The following is a 7,945-nucleotide window of genomic DNA, read 5'->3' on the forward strand; positions in this document are numbered from 1 at the left end:
TTTATGTTTTATAAGCATTTTTAATTTTATTGCTTAAATCGCATTTTCTCGGCGAGCTGAGCACTTTTTCTGAATTGTGCCGCTCCCGTCACTCTGGTTAGGTTGGCATCGAAAAAAACGCTCTCGGGTGCTTTAGAGTGCCGAGTTTATCACTGCGCATGAAGAAATGACCACCTCCAACGTTTGGTTTATGTTTTATAAGCATTTTTAATTTTATTGCTTAAATCGCATTTTCTCGGCGAGCTGAGCGCTTTTTCTGAATTGTGCCGCTCCCATCACTCTGGTTAGGTTGGCATCGAAAAAAACGCTCTCGGGTGCTTTAGAGTGCCGAGTTATTCACTGCGCATGAAGAAATGACCACCTCCAATGTTTGGTTTATGTTTAATAAGCATTTTTAATTTTATTGCTTAAATCGCATTTTCTCGGCGAGCTGAGCGCTTTTTCTGAATTGTGCCGCTCCCGTCACTCTGGTTAGGTTGGCATCGAAAAAAACGCTCTCGGGTGCTTTAGAGTGCCGAGTTATTCACTGCGCATGAAGAAATGACCACCTCCAACGTTTGGTTTATGTTTAATAAGCATTTTTAATTTTATTGCTTAAATCGCATTTTCGCGGCGAGCTGAGCACTTTTTCTGAATTGTGCCGCTCCCGTCACTCTGGTTAGGTTGGCATCGAAAAAAACGCTCTCGGGTGCTTTAGAGTGCCGAGTTTATTACTGCGCATTAGGAAATGACCACCTCCAACGTTTGGTTTATGTTTTATAAGCATTTTTATTTTTATTGCTTAAATCGCATTTTCTCGGCGAGCTGAGCGCTTTTTCTGAATTGTGCCGCTCCCGTCACTCTGGTTAGGTTGGCATCGAAAAAAACGCTCTCGGGTGATTTAGAGTGCCGAGTTTATTACTGCGCATTAAGAAATGACCACCTCCAACGTTTGGTTTATGTTTTATAAGCATTTTTAATTTTATTGCTTAAATCGCATTTTCTCGGCGAGCTGAGCACTTTTTCTGAATTGTGCCGCTCCCGTCACTCTGGTTAGGTTGGCATCGAAAAAAACGCTCTCGGGTGCTTTAGAGTGCCGAGTTTATTACTGCGCATTGAGAAATGACCACCTCCAACGTTTGGTTTATGTTTTATAAGCATTTTTAATTTTATTGCTTAAATCGCATTTTCTCGGCGAGCTGAGTGCTTTTTCTGAATTGTGCCGCTCCCGTCACTCTGGTTAGGTTGGCATCGAAAAAAACGCTCTCGGGTGCTTTAGAGTGCCGAGTTTATCACTGCGCATGAAGAAATGACCACCTCCAACGTTTGGTTTATGTTTTATAAGCATTTTTAATTTTATTGCTTAAATCGCATTTTCTCGGCGAGCTGAGCGCTTTTTCTGAATTGTGCCGCTCCCGTAACTCTGGTTAGGTTGGCATCGAAAAAAACGCTCACGGGTGCTTTAGAGTGCCGAGTTTATTACTGCGCATTAAGAAATGACCACCTCCAACGTTTGGTTTATGTTTTATAAGCATTTTTAATTTTATTGCTTAAATCGCATTTTCTCGGCGAGCTGAGCACTTTTTCTGAATTGTGCCGCTCCCGTCACTCTGGTTAGGTTGGCATCGAAAAAAACGCTCTCGGGTGCTTTAGAGTGCCGAGTTATTCACTGCGCATGAAGAAATGACCACCTCCAACGTTTGGTTTATGTTTTATAAGCATTTTTAATTTTATTGCTTAAATCGCATTTTCTCGGCGAGCTGAGCACTTTTTCTGAATTGTGCCGCTCCCGTCACTCTGGTTAGGTTGGCATCGAAAAAAACGCTCTCGGGTGCTTTAGAGTGCCGAGTTTATCACTGCGCATGAAGAAATTACCACCTCCAACGTTTGGTTTATGTTTTATAAGCATTTTTAATTTTATTGCTTAAATCGCATTTTCTCGGCGAGCTGAGCGCTTTTTCTGAATTGTGCCGCTCCCGTCACTCTGGTTAGGTTGGCATCGAAAAAAACGCTCTCGGGTGCTTTAGAGTGCCGAGTTTATCACTGCGCATGAAGAAATGACCACCTCCAACGTTTGGTTTATGTTTTATAAGCATTTTTAATTTTATTGCTTAAATCGCATTTTCTCGGCGAGCTGAGCGCTTTTTCTGAATTGTGCCGCTCCCGTAACTCTGGTTAGGTTGGCATCGAAAAAAACGCTCTCGGGAGCTTTAGAGTGCCGAGTTTATCACTGCGCATGAAGAAATGACCACTTCCAACGTTTGGTTTATGTTTTATAAGCATTTTTAATTTTATTGCTTAAATCGCATTTTCTCGGCGAGCTGAGCACTTTTTCTGAATTGTGCCGCTCCCGTCACTCTGGTTAGGTTGGCATCGAAAAAAACGCTCTCGGGTGCTCTAGAGTGCCGAGTTTATTACTGCGCATTAAGAAATGACCACCTCCAACGTTTGGTTTATGTTTTATAAGCATTTTTAATTTTATTGCTTAAATCGCATTTTCTCGGCGAGCTGAGCACTTTTTCTGAATTGTGCCGCTCCCGTCACTCTGGTTAGGTTGGCATCGAAAAAAACGCTCTCGGGTGCTTTAGAGTGCCGAGTTTATTACTGCGCATGAAGAAATGACCACCTCCAATGTTTGTTTTATGTTTAATAAGCATTTTTAATTTTATTGCTTAAATCGCATTTTCTCGGCGAGCTGAGCGCTTTTTCTGAATTGTGCCGCTCCCGTCACTCTGGTTAGGTTGGCATCGAAAAAAACGCTCTCGGGTGCTTTAGAGTGCCGAGTTATTCACTGCGCATGAAGAAATGACCACCTCCAACGTTTGGTTTATGTTTAATAAGCATTTTTAATTTTATTGCTTAAATCGCATTTTCTCGGCGAGCTGAGCACTTTTTCTGAATTGTGCCGCTCCCGTCACTCTGGTTAGGTTGGCATCGAAAAAAACGCTCTCGGGTGCTTTAGAGTGCCGAGTTTATTACTGCGCATTAGGAAATGACCACCTCCAACGTTTGGTTTATGTTTTATAAGCATTTTTAATTGTATTGCTTAAATCGCATTTTCTCGGCGAGCTGAGCGCTTTTTCTGAATTGTGCCGCTCCCGTCACTCTGGTTAGGTTGGCATCGAAAAAAACGCTCTCGGGTGCTTTAGAGTGCCGAGTTTATTACTGCGCATTAAGAAATGACCACCTCCAACGTTTGGTTTATGTTTTATAAGCATTTTTAATTTTATTGCTTAAATCGCATTTTCTCGGCGAGCTGAGCACTTTTTCTGAATTGTGCCGCTCCCGTCACTCTGGTTAGGTTGGCATCGAAAAAAACGCTCTCGGGTGCTCTAGAGTGCCGAGTTTATTACTGCGCATTAAGAAATGACCACCTCCAACGTTTGGTTTATGTTTTATAAGCATTTTTAATTTTATTGCTTAAATCGCATTTTCTCGGCGAGCTGAGCACTTTTTCTGAATTGTGCCGCTCCCGTCACTCTGGTTAGGTTGGCATCGAAAAAAACGCTCTCGGGTGCTTTAGAGTGCCGAGTTTATTACTGCGCATTAAGAAATGACCACCTCCAACGTTTGGTTTATGTTTTATAAGCATTTTTAATTTTATTGCTTAAATCGCATTTTCTCGGCGAGCTGAGCACTTTTTCTGAATTGTGCCGCTCCCGTCACTCTGGTTAGGTTGGCATCGAAAAAAACGCTCTCGGGTGCTTTAGAGTGCCGAGTTATTCACTGCGCATGAAGAAATGACCACCTCCAACGTTTGGTTTATGTTTTATAAGCATTTTTAATTTTATTGCTTAAATCGCATTTTCTCGGCGAGCTGAGCACTTTTTCTGAATTGTGCCGCTCCCGTCACTCTGGTTAGGTTGGCATCGAAAAAAACGCTCTCGGGTGCTCTAGAGTGCCGAGTTTATTACTGCGCATTAAGAAATGACCACCTCCAACGTTTGGTTTATGTTTTATAAGCATTTTTAATTTTATTGCTTAAATCGCATTTTCTCGGCGAGCTGAGCACTTTTTCTGAATTGTGCCGCTCCCGTCACTCTGGTTAGGTTGGCATCGAAAAAAACGCTCTCGGGTGCTTTAGAGTGCCGAGTTTATTACTGCGCATGAAGAAATGACCACCTCCAATGTTTGTTTTATGTTTAATAAGCATTTTTAATTTTATTGCTTAAATCGCATTTTCTCGGCGAGCTGAGCGCTTTTTCTGAATTGTGCCGCTCCCGTCACTCTGGTTAGGTTGGCATCGAAAAAAACGCTCTCGGGTGCTTTAGAGTGCCGAGTTATTCACTGCGCATGAAGAAATGACCACCTCCAACGTTTGGTTTATGTTTAATAAGCATTTTTAATTTTATTGCTTAAATCGCATTTTCTCGGCGAGCTGAGCACTTTTTCTGAATTGTGCCGCTCCCGTCACTCTGGTTAGGTTGGCATCGAAAAAAACGCTCTCGGGTGCTTTAGAGTGCCGAGTTTATTACTGCGCATTAGGAAATGACCACCTCCAACGTTTGGTTTATGTTTTATAAGCATTTTTAATTGTATTGCTTAAATCGCATTTTCTCGGCGAGCTGAGCGCTTTTTCTGAATTGTGCCGCTCCCGTCACTCTGGTTAGGTTGGCATCGAAAAAAACGCTCTCGGGTGCTTTAGAGTGCCGAGTTTATTACTGCGCATTAAGAAATGACCACCTCCAACGTTTGGTTTATGTTTTATAAGCATTTTTAATTTTATTGCTTAAATCGCATTTTCTCGGCGAGCTGAGCACTTTTTCTGAATTGTGCCGCTCCCGTCACTCTGGTTAGGTTGGCATCGAAAAAAACGCTCTCGGGTGCTCTAGAGTGCCGAGTTTATTACTGCGCATTAAGAAATGACCACCTCCAACGTTTGGTTTATGTTTTATAAGCATTTTTAATTTTATTGCTTAAATCGCATTTTCTCGGCGAGCTGAGCACTTTTTCTGAATTGTGCCGCTCCCGTCACTCTGGTTAGGTTGGCATCGAAAAAAACGCTCTCGGGTGCTTTAGAGTGCCGAGTTTATTACTGCGCATTAAGAAATGACCACCTCCAACGTTTGGTTTATGTTTTATAAGCATTTTTAATTTTATTGCTTAAATCGCATTTTCTCGGCGAGCTGAGCACTTTTTCTGAATTGTGCCGCTCCCGTCACTCTGGTTAGGTTGGCATCGAAAAAAACGCTCTCGGGTGCTTTAGAGTGCCGAGTTATTCACTGCGCATGAAGAAATGACCACCTCCAACGTTTGGTTTATGTTTTATAAGCATTTTTAATTTTATTGCTTAAATCGCATTTTCTCGGCGAGCTGAGCACTTTTTCTGAATTGTGCCGCTCCCGTCACTCTGGTTAGGTTGGCATCGAAAAAAACGCTCTCGGGTGCTTTAGAGTGCCGAGTTTATCACTGCGCATGAAGAAATGACCACCTCCAACGTTTGGTTTATGTTTTATAAGCATTTTTAATTTTATTGCTTAAATCGCATTTTCTCGGCGAGCTGAGCGCTTTTTCTGAATTGTGCCGCTCCCGTCACTCTGGTTAGGTTGGCATCGAAAAAAACGCTCTCGGGTGCTTTAGAGTGCCGAGTTATTCACTGCGCATGAAGAAATGACCACCTCCAATGTTTGGTTTATGTTTAATAAGCATTTTTAATTTTATTGCTTAAATCGCATTTTCTCGGCGAGCTGAGCGCTTTTTCTGAATTGTGCCGCTCCCGTCACTCTGGTTAGGTTGGCATCGAAAAAAACGCTCTCGGGTGCTTTAGAGTGCCGAGTTATTCACTGCGCATGAAGAAATTACCACCTCCAACGTTTGGTTTATGTTTAATAAGCATTTTTGATTTTATTGCTTAAATCGCATTTTCTCGGCGAGCTGAGCACTTTTTCTGAATTGTGCCGCTCCCGTCACTCTGGTTAGGTTGGCATCGAAAAAAACGCTCTCGGGTGCTTTAGAGTGCCGAGTTTATTACTGCGCATTAGGAAATGACCACCTCCAACGTTTGGTTTATGTTTTATAAGCATTTTTAATTTTATTGCTTAAATCGCATTTTCTCGGCGAGCTGAGCGCTTTTTCTGAATTGTGCCGCTCCCGTCACTCTGGTTAGGTTGGCATCGAAAAAAACGCTCTCGGGTGCTTTAGAGTGCCGAGTTATTCACTGCGCATGAAGAAATGACCACCTCCAACGTTTGGTTTATGTTTAATAAGCATTTTTAATTTTATTGCTTAAATCGCATTTTCTCGGCGAGCTGAGCGCTTTTTCTGAATTGTGCCGCTCCCGTCACTCTGGTTAGGTTGGCATCGAAAAAAACGCTCTCGGGTGCTTTAGAGTGCCGAGTTATTCACTGCGCATGAAGAAATGACCACCTCCACCGTTTGGTTTATGTTTAATAAGCATTTTTAATTTTATTGCTTAAATCGCATTTTCTCGGCGAGCTGAGCACTTTTTCTGAATTGTGCCGCTCCCGTCACTCTGGTTAGGTTGGCATCGAAAAAAACGCTCTCGGGTGCTTTAGAGTGCCGAGTTTATTACTGCGCATTAAGAAATGACCACCTCCAACGTTTGGTTTATGTTTTATAAGCATTTTTAATTTTATTGCTTAAATCGCATTTTCTCGGCGAGCTGAGCACTTTTTCTGAATTGTGCCGCTCCCGTCACTCTGGTTAGGTTGGCATCGAAAAAAACGCTCTCGGGTGCTTTAGAGTGCCGAGTTATTCACTGCGCACGAAGAAATGACCACCTCCAACGTTTGGTTTATGTTTTATAAGCATTTTTAATTTTATTGCTTAAATCGCATTTTCTCGGCGAGCTGAGCGCGTTTTCTGAATTGTGCCGCTCCCGTCACTCTGGTTAGGTTGGCATCGAAAAAAACGCTCTCGGGTGCTTTAGAGTGCCGAGTTTATTACTGCGCATTAAGAAATGACCACCTCCAACGTTTGGTTTATGTTTTATAAGCATTTTTAATTTTATTGCTTAAATCGCATTTTCTCGGCGAGCTGAGCACTTTTTCTGAATTGTGCCGCTCCCGTCACTCTGGTTAGGTTGGCATCGAAAAAAACGCTCTCGGGTGCTTTAGAGTGCCGAGTTTATTACTGCGCATTAAGAAATGACCACCTCCAACGTTTGGTTTATGTTTTATAAGCATTTTTAATTTTATTGCTTAAATCGCATTTTCTCGGCGAGCTGAGCACTTTTTCTGAATTGTGCCGCTCCCGTCACTCTGGTTAGGTTGGCATCGAAAAAAACGCTATCGGGTGCTTTAGAGTGCCGAGTTATTCACTGCGCATGAAGAAATGACCACCTCCAACGTTTGGTTTATGTTTAATAAGCATTTTTAATTTTATTGCTTAAATCGCATTTTCTCGGCGAGCTGAGCACTTTTTCTGAATTGTGCCGCTCCCGTCACTCTGGTTAGGTTGGCATCGAAAAAAACGCTCTCGGGTGCTTTAGAGTGCCGAGTTTATTACTGCGCATTAAGAAATGACCACCTCCAACGTTTGGTTTATGTTTTATAAGCATTTTTAATTTTATTGCTTAAATCGCATTTTCTCGGCGAGCTGAGCGCTTTTTCTGAATTGTGCCGCTCCCGTCACTCTGGTTAGGTTGGCATCGAAAAAAACGCTCTCGGGTGCTTTAGAGTGCCGAGTTTATTACTGCGCATTAAGAAATGACCACCTCCAACGTTTGGTTTATGTTTTATAAGCATTTTTAATTTTATTGCTTAAATCGCATTTTCTCGGCGAGCTGAGCACTTTTTCTGAATTGTGCCGCTCCCGTCACTCTGGTTAGGTTGGCATCGAAAAAAACGCTCTCGGGTGCTTTAGAGTGCCGAGTTTATTACTGCGCATTAAGAAATGACCACCTCCAACGTTTGGTTTATGTTTTATAAGCATTTTTAATTTTATTGCTTAAATCGCATTTTCTCGGCGAGCTGAGCACTTTTTCTGAATTGTGCCGCTCCCGTCA

The sequence above is a fragment of the Syngnathus typhle genome, unplaced genomic scaffold, assembly GCF_033458585.1.
Source record: "Syngnathus typhle isolate RoL2023-S1 ecotype Sweden unplaced genomic scaffold, RoL_Styp_1.0 HiC_scaffold_31, whole genome shotgun sequence".
NCBI lineage: Eukaryota > Metazoa > Chordata > Actinopteri > Syngnathiformes > Syngnathidae > Syngnathus > Syngnathus typhle.